The sequence below is a fragment of the Hirsutella rhossiliensis genome (genome assembly GCF_020360975.1).
Source record: "Hirsutella rhossiliensis strain HR02 chromosome Unknown scaffold00011, whole genome shotgun sequence".
Classification (NCBI taxonomy): domain Eukaryota; kingdom Fungi; phylum Ascomycota; class Sordariomycetes; order Hypocreales; family Ophiocordycipitaceae; genus Hirsutella; species Hirsutella rhossiliensis.
In genome coordinates, this window is record NW_025408677.1 from 2,399,081 (window position 1) to 2,410,902 (window position 11,822).

Sequence of the window (11,822 nt, forward strand, 5' to 3'; positions counted from 1 at the left end):
TCTTAGCCGAGGTTAACGTTATAGAGATACTAAAATCGTCTATATAAGATAGCTAATACCCCTTAGCCGCTAGTATCCCCCTTACGTATAAGAGGAATAGGATAGGGCTAATAGGGGACCCTTAAGGTACCCCTATTACTAGGTCCGTTAGGGGTTAGGTTTGCCCCTTAAAGGCTAGCTAGATCTTCCTTTCAGTAAGGAAGTAGTCTACCTAGCTTATAAGGGCCTTAGGGAGGTTTAATTCCCTTAGGACCCTTATAAGCTATTCCTTTAATACGAAGTTAAAGGCGCCTTTTATATCTAATAAGAGGGTGCTAGTAATAGCCTTCTTATTAGACTCCTACTTCTTTTAGATATAGTATAGAAGGAGGAAGGCCGTATCGATAGCTAACTGCTGTTTTTATCCCCCTAGCTACGTAGGGTTTAAAAGCCCGGCCGTATTAGCTAAGTAGCTTAGCTAGGTAGCGTATAGCTTTTCGAGGACCTTCCCTAAGTAGTTAAGTAGACTTATAACCCTATAGGCTTTAGGGATAGTATAGTCTAGCTTATTTTACTTAAGGAGTATAATTCTTATAGCTTCCTTCTATACTTTAAGGTAGTATCCTTAGTTAAATAGGGCTTTATAGGCCCTATTAAAGACCGTAGGAATAACCTTATAAGCGTATTAGATAGGAAGGAAGCTAAGGGAGTCTAGGCTAAGGGCTTTCTTATTAAAAGAGCTAACGATAGCCCTTTTAATCTTAGGGTCCTTTAGCTCTTACTAGTCCTACTTAGCCGTGCCCTTACTACCTATAGGGCCCGGGGGCTCTTCTTTTTCTAGGCTCTAGGGGGGGCTAGGGGGGCTAGGGCTAGGGTCTAGGGTTAGAAAAAGGGTTGTTAGGAAGGCCTCGTATTTTTCCGTAAAGGTATTAGCTTTTACCTTTATCCCTTCTTTTATATATAAGATACTTAGAAGGGTAGGGTTAGCTTTAGCCTTAGTATAGGAAAAGGCTATAAAGACGTCCTTTCCTACTACTTTTACTAGGAAGCTCTCTTAGTATTGCTTTTTAGTAGCCCTAATAGTATACTTAAAGCTATTTCGGGCCTCTATAAAGCTCTTTTAGTTCTCCTTATCCTAGGCTAGCCTATAAGCCCGTTAGGCTAGGCTTAGGGCTTTCTAAAAGGAGGTTAGCTTATCGGTCTACTAGGGTTTAGATCCCTTCCTTATAAGGCCTCTTTTTCGGTATCGCTACGTTAGAGGCCTCTATAAGGGTTCTTATTAGAAGGGAGGCTATCCCTTTTAAGTCGTCTCGTTTTATAGCCCTCTTTATAGCTATAAGGAGGTCCTATTCCTTCTTAGCTAAGTATTCTAAGAAGGCCTTTTAGTCTACTTTCCTATAGTTATAGGTAGTAAGCCTAGCTAGAAAGGGCCTATTAGGGCCCCTTAAGCTAGCTTTAAAGGCTATAGGCTTATAGTCTAAGCCCGTAGCCTCTAAGAAGCGGAAGTTAGCCTAGGTTAGTTACTTAAAGGGGCTATAGAAAGTAAGGTCTATAACTAAGGTCCCTTTTAAGCCTTCCCTTTAGTAGGTGCCTTTTATAGCTACTATAAGGTCCGTTAGTAAGGAGGCCTTATAGCGGTCGAGCTAGCTAATAAGGGCTTCTACCTTATAGGCCTTAGAGGATTCCGTAGACGGGTTCTACTAAGGGTAATATAAGTTAAAGTCCCCTACTAATAGAAAGGGCTGCTATAGGAGCTAGGCTATTAGTAGTAGCCTTTCTATTATAAAGGGCCCTTACTAGCCTTAGCTAGCTAGGGCCCCTTTAGCCTCTTTTTTATTATATAGGTTAATAAGGGTAAACGGCTCGGCGCCTTCTACCTATACCTCTATTAAGATAGCCCCTTTCTTTATAACGCATAGCTTCGAACTACCCTTACTAGTTCCCTTTGCCGTAGACGTGGTAGCGGAGCAGTATAGTAATTCGTTACTAGAGGGCCGCGCCTCCGCGTTCGTACGAAAGCTATAGGAGACCACGGATTATTACTAATCCGCGATAGCCGCCGCGGCGTAAGATTAGGAGCGGCACGCCAATAAGACTAGGGCCCTAGTAAATAGGTTCGCGGCAGGAGATAAGGTATAGCTAGACCTCCGTAACTATAGGTCGGCACGACTAAAGAAGAAGCTTAACTAGCTATACGCGAAGTTTATAGTACGGAGGGTTATTAGCCCGTAGGTTATAGAGCTCGATAGTCTCCTAACGGGGGTCTATAATAAGATTAACGTAGACCTCCTTTATAGAGCCTCCTCTAACCCGCTGCCCGGATAAGAAGTAGCGGACGCCTAACCGCCTATAATCGAGGTAGAGGGAGAGGACGAGTTCGAGGTCAAAGAGATATAGGCCGCGCGCTAGAAAAAGGTCGGTAGGGGGAAACGCCGGGAGGTCCTCGTTAAGTAGCGCGGGTATCTCGACCCTACGTAGGAACCTATACGTAAGTTTACGGGAACTATAGCCCTCGATAAGTTCGAAGCCTTATTCGGAACGGTAGACGAGAACGACGGACTAGCAGACCACCGATAGTAGCCCGGGCTAGGACCACGAAGTAGGCATAGCAGAGGGGGCAGTCACGGCAATATAGGCAATATAAGCGCAATAGTATAAGCGGAGATAAAAACAGCGTTTATTACGGGGCGGAGCCCTTAGACTACCCGGGCCTATTCCTTATCGTTATTATTATTATTATCTTTATTATCGTCGTCCTCGTCGGCCTCCTCCTTCTTATTAGCGGCGGCGGCAGTCTCTAGGGCGCTAAGGCGGCCCTCTAAGCCCGTAAGCTAGTCGGCGGCGGCGGCGGCTCCGGGGGCAGAGGGGCGGCGGCCAGCGGCGGCGGCAGGGGCAGCGGCGGTAGCGGAGGCGGGCACGGCTAAGGGGACCGCCGATAGGGCAACGGAGGCAGTGTCCCTAGCGCCGGGTGCGTTAGAGGCGGAAATAGGGGAGCGGAGGAGTAGGACTTACTTAGGCATAAGGCCCCATCGCTCGAGGGCGCGGAGGTTGCGGTAGGCGGCGGCGGCGGCGGTAAGGCGCTTCTTAGCAGCCCCCCGCGCCTGCCCGTGCGAGCCGGCCTTCTAAGCCGACGCCGCGGCGAGCAGGACGGGAGGCGCCGCCTTATAGGCGCGGCCGGCTCGCGCGCACTAGTAGCAGCTGCCGCCGCGGCGGCGCCCGGCCTAGTCGGAGCAGTCGAGCTCCTACGACGCATAACGCATATAGGGGGCCGAGCGGGCGGCGCCGGCCTATACTTAGCGCTTATGCTATAGGAGGTTAGCGGATAACGTCTATTACGCTTGCCTAACTACGGACTTACGGGGGTAGCGGAGACGGAGGCGGGGGCCGAGGGGCCGGGCGTTACGGGTGGCGGCGGGGACGGCGTCGTTACCCTAAGGGGCGACGTGAGAGCGAATAGCGCAGTAGAGGCGGCGGCGGCGGCGGTGGGAGCGGTGGCAGCGGCGCGGGCAGGAGCGGCGGCAGCGGCGGAGTCGTCGTCGGCCGCGGCTAGCACGGCGTCGACGAACGACTCCGCACGCTCCAAGAAGGAGGAGGTAGGAGAGGGAGAGGCGGATATATCTATCGCGGAAGTTAGCACGACGGAATACGGCCTCCCGCTCTATAAGGCGCAGAACTTACTAGTTAGAGTTATTATTATTATTAGGGCTATTATTGCTACTACCGCTACTACTATAAGCACACGTTAATAGAGCGGCCCGTATAGCTAGGAACGGACTAACGCCCTAGGTAAAGCGGAACTTACCTATTAATGCTGCTACTATAGTTAAAGAAGGGAGAGAAGGAAGGGAAGGGGGAAGGGGGGGATGCCGCCTTATATACCCCTTAGTAGAGGATGCTGCCTAAGGTAGAGGGGACGGGCAACCTAAGGCTTACGTAGGTCCGGACTAGCCGCCGGCTACCTAGGGGCGTATATAATAGGTTACGCCCTTATTTAAACGGCTAGCCGGCCGACGAGTATAGAGCCGGGTCCCGGCTACCCGGGCTAACGGGCGCGGGGATAATAGGGCTAGTAGGGCCGGCCCTATTAACGGGAAAGGGCAGGGAAGAGCCCGCGGCACGGGCCTAATTATACGGGAGCCGTTAATAGGGCAGCGCTGCGCCGCGCTCGAGGGAGGGCATTATATAAGAGTCTTTGACTATTATAGGTAATAGGCTTAGGCCGCGGCCTAAGCCGTGTAGTCACGTGCGGAGGGCCGGATCCCGTAAGTATAGGGGCGGGCTAGCCGCGCATAGAAGAGCTCTATATAGCTTATTAACATTATCCTACGGACGGCACCTACGCGCACGCCTCTGCCTACTCCGTGACACTTAGAATAAGTAGGCTAATATTAACGATAAGGCCTAGCTAAATAAGGGCTAAAATAATCTTAATACTTAGCTAAATAAGGGCTAAGATAACGATAATAGTAATAATAAAGACGGCCGCGATCTAACTCCTCTTATTAATAAACCTAAGAATAGTAGCGCTAGAGATAAGGGCACCTAAGCGGCGGTATAAAGCGGTCGCGCTCTTATAAAAAAGCATACTTAATCTAAGGCTAAAGCCCGCTTAGTTAGGGCCTATAAGGTTATCCCTTATAAGCTTTAGTATATATATTATTTTAAGATAGTTATTAAGGAGTATAGTATAACTAAGCTTAAACCTATTAAGGTGCTCTTAATTAACTATATTTTCTTAAGGGTTTCCTTAATACGCTATAAGTAGTACTTTTTTTTATTATTATTACTCGTATATAGCCTCTAGGGCTATAGCGAGGCTAATAGGGGGCTAGGCCCCTATTAGTAGTCCTAGCTAGCTATAGAGCCCGGGGGCTTATAACTAATTAAGGAGAGGGTAGCTATAAAAGCAAAGATAAAGGAAAGGTTAATTTAGTTCCTCCTACGCGGTGTTTTTCCCCCCTAAGGGCCCTAGGGCCCCTAGGTTACTATTTTTCGAGCTACTTAGCCGTTCCTATCTCTATTTTAGCTAAGAAGGTTAGAAGGGCTTCCCTTCCTTCCTTAGTGCTATAGAGAAGAGGTAGGCTAAGGGCCTCCTTCTATCCCTTCGAGGCCCGGTAAAGGACCTCTCTTTCCCTCCTATAGTTCGGGCACCTTAGGATAAGGTGCCTAGCCGTGTGCCTTCCTTAGCCGTAGCGGTAGTCGTCTCGGCCTACCTTATTAACCCTCTTTAAGAAGGATAATAGGAAGCCGGCCCCGAGGAGAAGTTAGTAGTAGGCCGAAAGGGCCGGCCTAGGCCTTCTTATAAGGTCCTTTTCCGGGCTAAAGGCTAAGCGGGGGGTCTTTCGAATAAACGTATAGTGCTTGCCTAAGCCTTTAGCCTTAGGGCCTTTAGCTGCCTCGGTAGCCTAGAGGCCCTTCTAGTAGTCCTTAGCCGCTTATCGGACCTTTCTTTATAAATAGCTAATAGAGACTATAGGGGTCCCTTATATAGGGGCCCCTAGGCCTCTCTTAGCTAGCTAGTCGGCTAGCTCGTTACCGAAGATCCCTAGGTAGCTAGGGCACTAGTATAGCCGTATATTATAGAAGGCATCTAGGCTAGTTAAGAGCCTTCTAATACGTATAGCGAGGTCTAAGTAGCCCTTAACCTTTCGTATAGCGGCTTAGCTATCTATAAAGATATAAGCCTCTATAGGGGGGTTAAGGGGGCTAGACCTTAGAGGCCGAGGCCTCTTAGCTAGGTCCTCTAAGACCCTTAGTATCGCGAATAGCTCTACGTCGGCTACTTCGATAGAGGGCCCTAGGTTCTCGTAGTACGCCTTACTAGGCCTATTTTCTAGGCCTATCTCATAGAAGGAGCAGGCGTTAGTCTCTATAGGGGACCCCTTAGGGCACCCCTTAGAGCTATCGGTATAGAAGACTAAGGGCTATAGCCCGAAGTCTTCTAGGCTAGCTAGGTTAGCTAAGAGGCGTTGGTGCTACTTCTTAGCTAGAGGCTTAGGGGCCTCTATTATCGTAATAGGGGCCTTAGGCTCTAGAGCCTACGGGGGCTCCTAGCTAGCTTTCCTTCTTTCTAAGCTATAGTTAGGCCCTATAATAGCTACTAGGCCTTTAAGGAGGCGGAAGAGTTACGTATAGGGCCTAATATAGCTTAGGGCTCCTAGGTCGGAGCCCGAGTCGGCGAGGTCGTCCCGTACGGCTAGGTTATAAGCCTGCCTTATAGGGTGATTCGGTAGGAGGTATAGGGTTCGAAGGGCATAGGAGAGGCATGCCTTTTTAAACCGTACCTCTAGTAAGTAGTAGGAGGGCTGCTTCGGCTTCTAGGGCCCTACTAGGGGATCATTTAAAGGCCCCTAGGACTTTTAAAAGGGCCTAGTTCTAAAGCCTTTAGAAAGGCTTTATTAGGCTCTTAGGGGTCTTAGGCCCCCTATACTAAAGCTAGGCCCCGTAGTCTACTATCGAGGTCACGCAGGCCTAGTAGAGCTGCCTCGAAGCTCTAAACGATAGGCCTCTTTATATAGAGACTAGGCGGGATAGCCCTTCGAAGGCAGCTTATACGGAGGCTACCTTCTTTTCGATATATTATTTAAATAGGAGCTTAGAGTTAAAGAAGACTCTTAGCTACCGTACTAAGGGCTTCGCTTCGAAAAATAAGCCTCCTACCTTTATACCCTCTAAAATAAGGTGCCTTTACTTACTAAAGTAGATAAGTTCCGTCTTAGAGGGGTCGAAATAGACCCCTTAGTCCTTAGCTTATTCGAATAGGTTAGCAGCTATAGCTTCTAGCTACCGGACGTTCTTCTTAGCCGAGGTCGACGTTATAGAGATACTAAAATTGTCTATATAGGATAGCTGGTACCCCTTAGCCGCTAGTATCCCCCTTACGTATAAAAGGAATAGTATAGGGCTAATAGGGGACCCTTAGGGTACCCCTATTACTAGGTCCGTTAGGGGCTAGGTTTGCCCTTCGAAGGCTAGCTAGATCTTCCTTTCGGTAAGGAAGTAGTCTACCTAGCTTATAAGGGCCTTAGGGAGGTTTAATTCCCTTAGGACCCTTATAAGCTGTTCCTTCGATATAAAGTCGAAGGCGCCTTTTATATCTAATAAGAGGGTGCTAGTAATAGCCTTCTTATTAGACTCCTGCTTCTTTTAGACGTAGTATAGAAGGAGGAAGGCCATGTCGATCGCTAACCGCTGTTTTCGTCCCCCTAGCTACGTAGGGTTTAGAAGCCCGGCCGTATTAGCTAAGTAGCTTAGCCGGGTAGCGTATAGCTTTTCGAGGACCTTCCCTAAGTAGTTAAGTAGACTTATAACCCTATAGGCTTTAGGGATAGTATAGTCTAGCTTATTTTACTTAGGGAGTATAATTCCTATAGCTTCCTTCTATACCTTAGGGTAGTATCCTTAGTTAAATAGGGCTTTATAGGCCCTATTAAAGACCGTGGGAATAACCTTATACGCGTGTTAGATAGGAAGGAAGCTAAGGGAGTCCGGGCCGGGGGCTTTCTTATTAGAAGAGCTAACGATAGCCCTTCTAATCTCAGGGTCTTTTAGCTCTTACTAGTCCTACTTAGCCGTGCCCTTACTGCCTATAAGGACCGGGGGCTCTTCTTTTTCTAGGCTCTAGGGGGGGCTAGGGGGGCTAGGGCTAGGGTCCGGGGTCGGAAAAAGGGTCGTTAGGAAGGCCTCGCATTTTTCTATAAAGGTATTAGCTTTTACCTCTATCCCTTCTTTTATATATAAGATACTCGGAAGGGTAGGGTTAGCTTTAGCCTTATTATAGGAAAAGGCTATAAAGACATCCTTTCCTACTACTTCTACTAGGAAGCTCTCCTAGTATTGCTTTTTAGTAGCCTTAATAGCGTACTTAAAGCTATTTCGGGCCTTTATAAAGCTCTTCTAGTTCTCCTCGTCCTAGGCTAGCCTATAAGCCCGTTAGGCTAGGCTTAGGGCTTTCTAAAAGGAGGTTAGCTCGTCGGTCTACTAGGGTTTAGATCCCTTATAGGGCCTCTTTTTCGGTATCGCTACGTTAGAGGCCTCTATAAGTGTTCTTATTAAAAGGGAGGCTATCCCCTCTAAGTCGTCTCGTTTTATAGCCCTCTCTATAGCTATAAGGAGGTCCTATTCCTTCTTAGCTAGGTGTTCCGAGAAGGCCTTCTAGTCTACTTTCCTATAGTTATAGGTAGTAGGCCTAGCTAATAGGGGTCTATTAGGGCCCTTTAAGCTAGCTTCGAAGGCTATAGGCTTATAGTCTAAGCCCGTAGCCTCTAAGAAGCGGAAGTTAGCCTAGGTTAGTTACTTAAAGGGGCTATAAAAAGCAAGGTCTATAACTAAGGTCCCTTTTAAGCCTTCCCTTTAGTAGGTGCCTTCTATATCTACCGTAAGGTCCGTTAGTAAGGAGGCCTTATAGCGGTCGAGCTAGCTAATAAGGGCTTCTACCTTACGGGCCTTAGAGGATTCCGTAGATAGGTTCTACCGGGGGTAGTATAGGTTAAAGTCCCCTACTAATAGAAAGGGCTGCTATAGGAGCTAGGCTATTAGTAGCAGCCTTTCTATCGTAAGGGGCCCTTACTGGCCTTAGCTAGCTAGGGCCCCTTTAGCCTCTTTTTCGTTATATAGGTTAATAAGGGTAAACGGCTCGGCGCCTTCTACCCTTATAGCCTATATATTGGGATCGTAAAAGAGGTCGAAGCTAGGGCTAGCTTCTATCCGGGCTTCCTTCCTCTTATAAGCTATAACCCTAGGCCTCCTATCGAGCTTAGGAAAGTCGGTAGAGGGGATAGGGGTTATAACGTTATAGGCCGGATGCTATATAGGGATATAGCTATTATCGATCTTATAAAGGTAAGGCTCTTATAATAAGATAAGGTCCGCTCTTATTTCTAGGGCTTGCTCTAGGATCGATAGGTTCACTATTTCCTGCCTATTAGTATTATACTATATAATACTAATAGGGTCGTAGTTAGGCCTAGGGGGCCTAGGGGGCTGCGGGGGCCCTATAGGCATAAGGGGGCTAAGGCTATTAGGCATTAGTTATTCCCTTATAGACTCCGTATTATACCTTATTAGTCGTAAGGTGTTCTCCCTTATAGTTATAGTATTAGGCCTTAAAGTAAGAGCACCCTTAGCTAGCCTTATAGCTAGGGCAGCTATAATCCCTAGTTAGGTGCTTTTCTAGGTAAAAGGCATACCTAATAAGCTGCCGGTAGGTCCGGGGGTTATAGCCGAAGGAAAGGCATCTATAGTACTACGTGCGTATAGTATATTCCTTATAGGCCTTAACTTAAAGCTATAGGCCTGCTATATAAAGGCCTTTTTTCCGGTATTCGGCCCTTATAGCCTTTAAAGGGACTATGAAGACGACGGACCCCGTCTTTTACGTTAGGCCTAGGGTGCCTAGCTACTTAGGCTGCTTTAGGATATTAATCCCGCTAAAGGTCTTAGCCTCTACGGCAAAGATATCGAGGATAGGGGTCTCTAGGAGGTTAGGGACGCTCCGGGCTACTAGCTTAGTCTAGCTAGTAGGAAGGTCGGCCGATTCGATAGGCAGTCCCTTAAAGTATAGGGACTACTTATTCCGCTACTCTAGAAGGTTCTTCGCTATATAAGGGGCTTTTATCGTTATAACTATATTACCTCTATTCGAAGTCGATAGAGCTAATATAGCTAGTTCCCTTATAGCCTTATTAAGCTCGTTATAAAGAGTAATAGGGTTAATAGTCGGCGTTAGCGATCCCTTTTTTAGCTTTAGGATAAGCTAGAAGTCCTCTTTTACGTTCCTCTTAGCTAGGGCCCTAGCCGGAGCCTTAGCCGGGGCCCTAGCCGGGGCCTTAGCCGGGGTCTTAGCCGGGGCCTTAGGCGCCTTCTTTACGGCGACCTTAGCCCACGAGCTAGCTTTAAGATTTCCTTTCGTGGCCTTAAGCTGCTAGGCGGCCTTAGGCTGGTACGGGGGCTGTTGCGGGGGCTATTGCGGGGGCTGTTAGCGGTCCGGGGTCCCTATAGCTGCCTTTTCGAGCCCTTTTATAAGGGTCTTATAAAAGGGTTCGATTTTTTAGGCTTCCTTAAGGGCCTAGAGGGCCTATTAAAGGAAGCCCTAGGCCCGGTCCCTTAGGAAGGGGTGCTAGGGCTAGGGCTGGGGCTGCTATTGCTATAGGCGTTAGAGTATAAGCCGGGTAGGCGTAGGGCTAATAGGGCTACTAAAAGTAGCCCTCTTTCGTCCCTTTACCTACTTAAGGGGCTGGTTTAGCTAGAAGTAGCTAGCCCGAGGCAGGGATAGGCTAGGTCTAAAGATACTAATCTTAGGCCCGCTAGGCCCGCTAGGTTAGATCGGGCTAGTAACCTAGGTAGGTACTAGGCTTATTTCGTTATCTTCTATCTAGATATCCTCTTAGCCTTAGTCTTAGTCTTAGGCTTTAGGCTTCCCTTCTAGGGTCCTTAAAGGGCGTTAGCCTTCTAAGGCTTCTTCTAAGCGGGCCCTAGCCTCTAGGGTGCTTATTTCGTCCCTTATATTAAAGGGGTCGAAGGGGCCTAGCCTAGGCCGGGGTCCTAGGTCAGGTCCGGGCTTAGTTGCGTTTACGGGGGTACGTATTAGTTAGCGAGGGCGGGGAAGGGTTTTCTACCTATACGGGGGAAAACCTAGCCTAGCTCGCTATCTTCGGCAGTATATTACGCACCCGCTAGTAGCTACGCGAGGCTGTACTTAGGGGGGCGTAATATACTATTCGCGAGGGTTCTAGGCATATGCTTTTTTTTATTTTTTAGGCTTGGTTTCGAAAAGTTAGCTAAAAAGACGTGTAAGCACTATTCGATATATACGCGCCGTATACTATAAAAGTTAGCTTAGGTTAGTTACTTAAAAGGGCTATAAAAAGTAAGGTCTATAACTAAGGTCCCTTTTAAGCCTTCCTTTTAATAGGTACCTTCTATAGCTACTATAAGGTCTATTAATAAGGAGGCCTTATAGCGGTCGAGCTAGCTAATAAGGGCTTCTACCTTATAGGCCTTAAAGGATTCTATAAATAGGTTTTACTAAGGGTAGTATAGGTTAAAGTCTCTTATTAATAAAAAGGGCTGCTATAGGAGCTAGGCTATTAATAGTAGCCTTTCTATTATAAGGGGCCCTTACTAGCCTTAGCTAGCTAGGGCCCCTTTAGCCTCTTTTTTATTATATAAGTTAATAAGGGTAAACGGCTTAGCGCTTTTTACCTTTATAGCCTATATATTAGAATTATAAAAGAGGTCGAAGCTAGGGCTAGCTTCTATCTAAGCTTCCTTCCTCTTATAAGCTATAACCCTAGGCCTCCTATTAAGCTTAGGAAAGTTAGTTAAAGGGATAGGGGTTATAACGTTATAGGCTAAATACTATATAGGGATATAGCTATTATTAATCTTATAGAAGTAAGGCTCTTATAATAAGATAAGGTCCGCTCTTATTTCTAGGGCCTACTTTAGGATCGATAGGTTAGCTATTTCCTACCTATTAGTATTATACTATAACTAGGCTCTTTTAAAAGTCCTTAGGGCCTTTAAAGGATCCCTTATTAGGGCCCTAGAAGCTAAAGCAGCCCTCCTACTACTAAAGGTACGGTTTAAAAAGGTATACCTTTCTTATACCCTTTAAACCTTATACCTCCTACTAAATTACCCTATAAGGCAAGCTTATAACCTAGCTATATAAGATAACCTTGCTAACTTAGGCTCCGACCTAGGAGCCCTAAGCTACCTCCTTAAAGGCCTAGTAGCTATTATAGGGCCTAACTATAGCTTAGAAAGAAGGAAAGCTAGCTAGGAGCCCTTATAGGCTCTAGAGCCTAAGGCCTTTATTATAATAATAGAGGCCCTTAAGC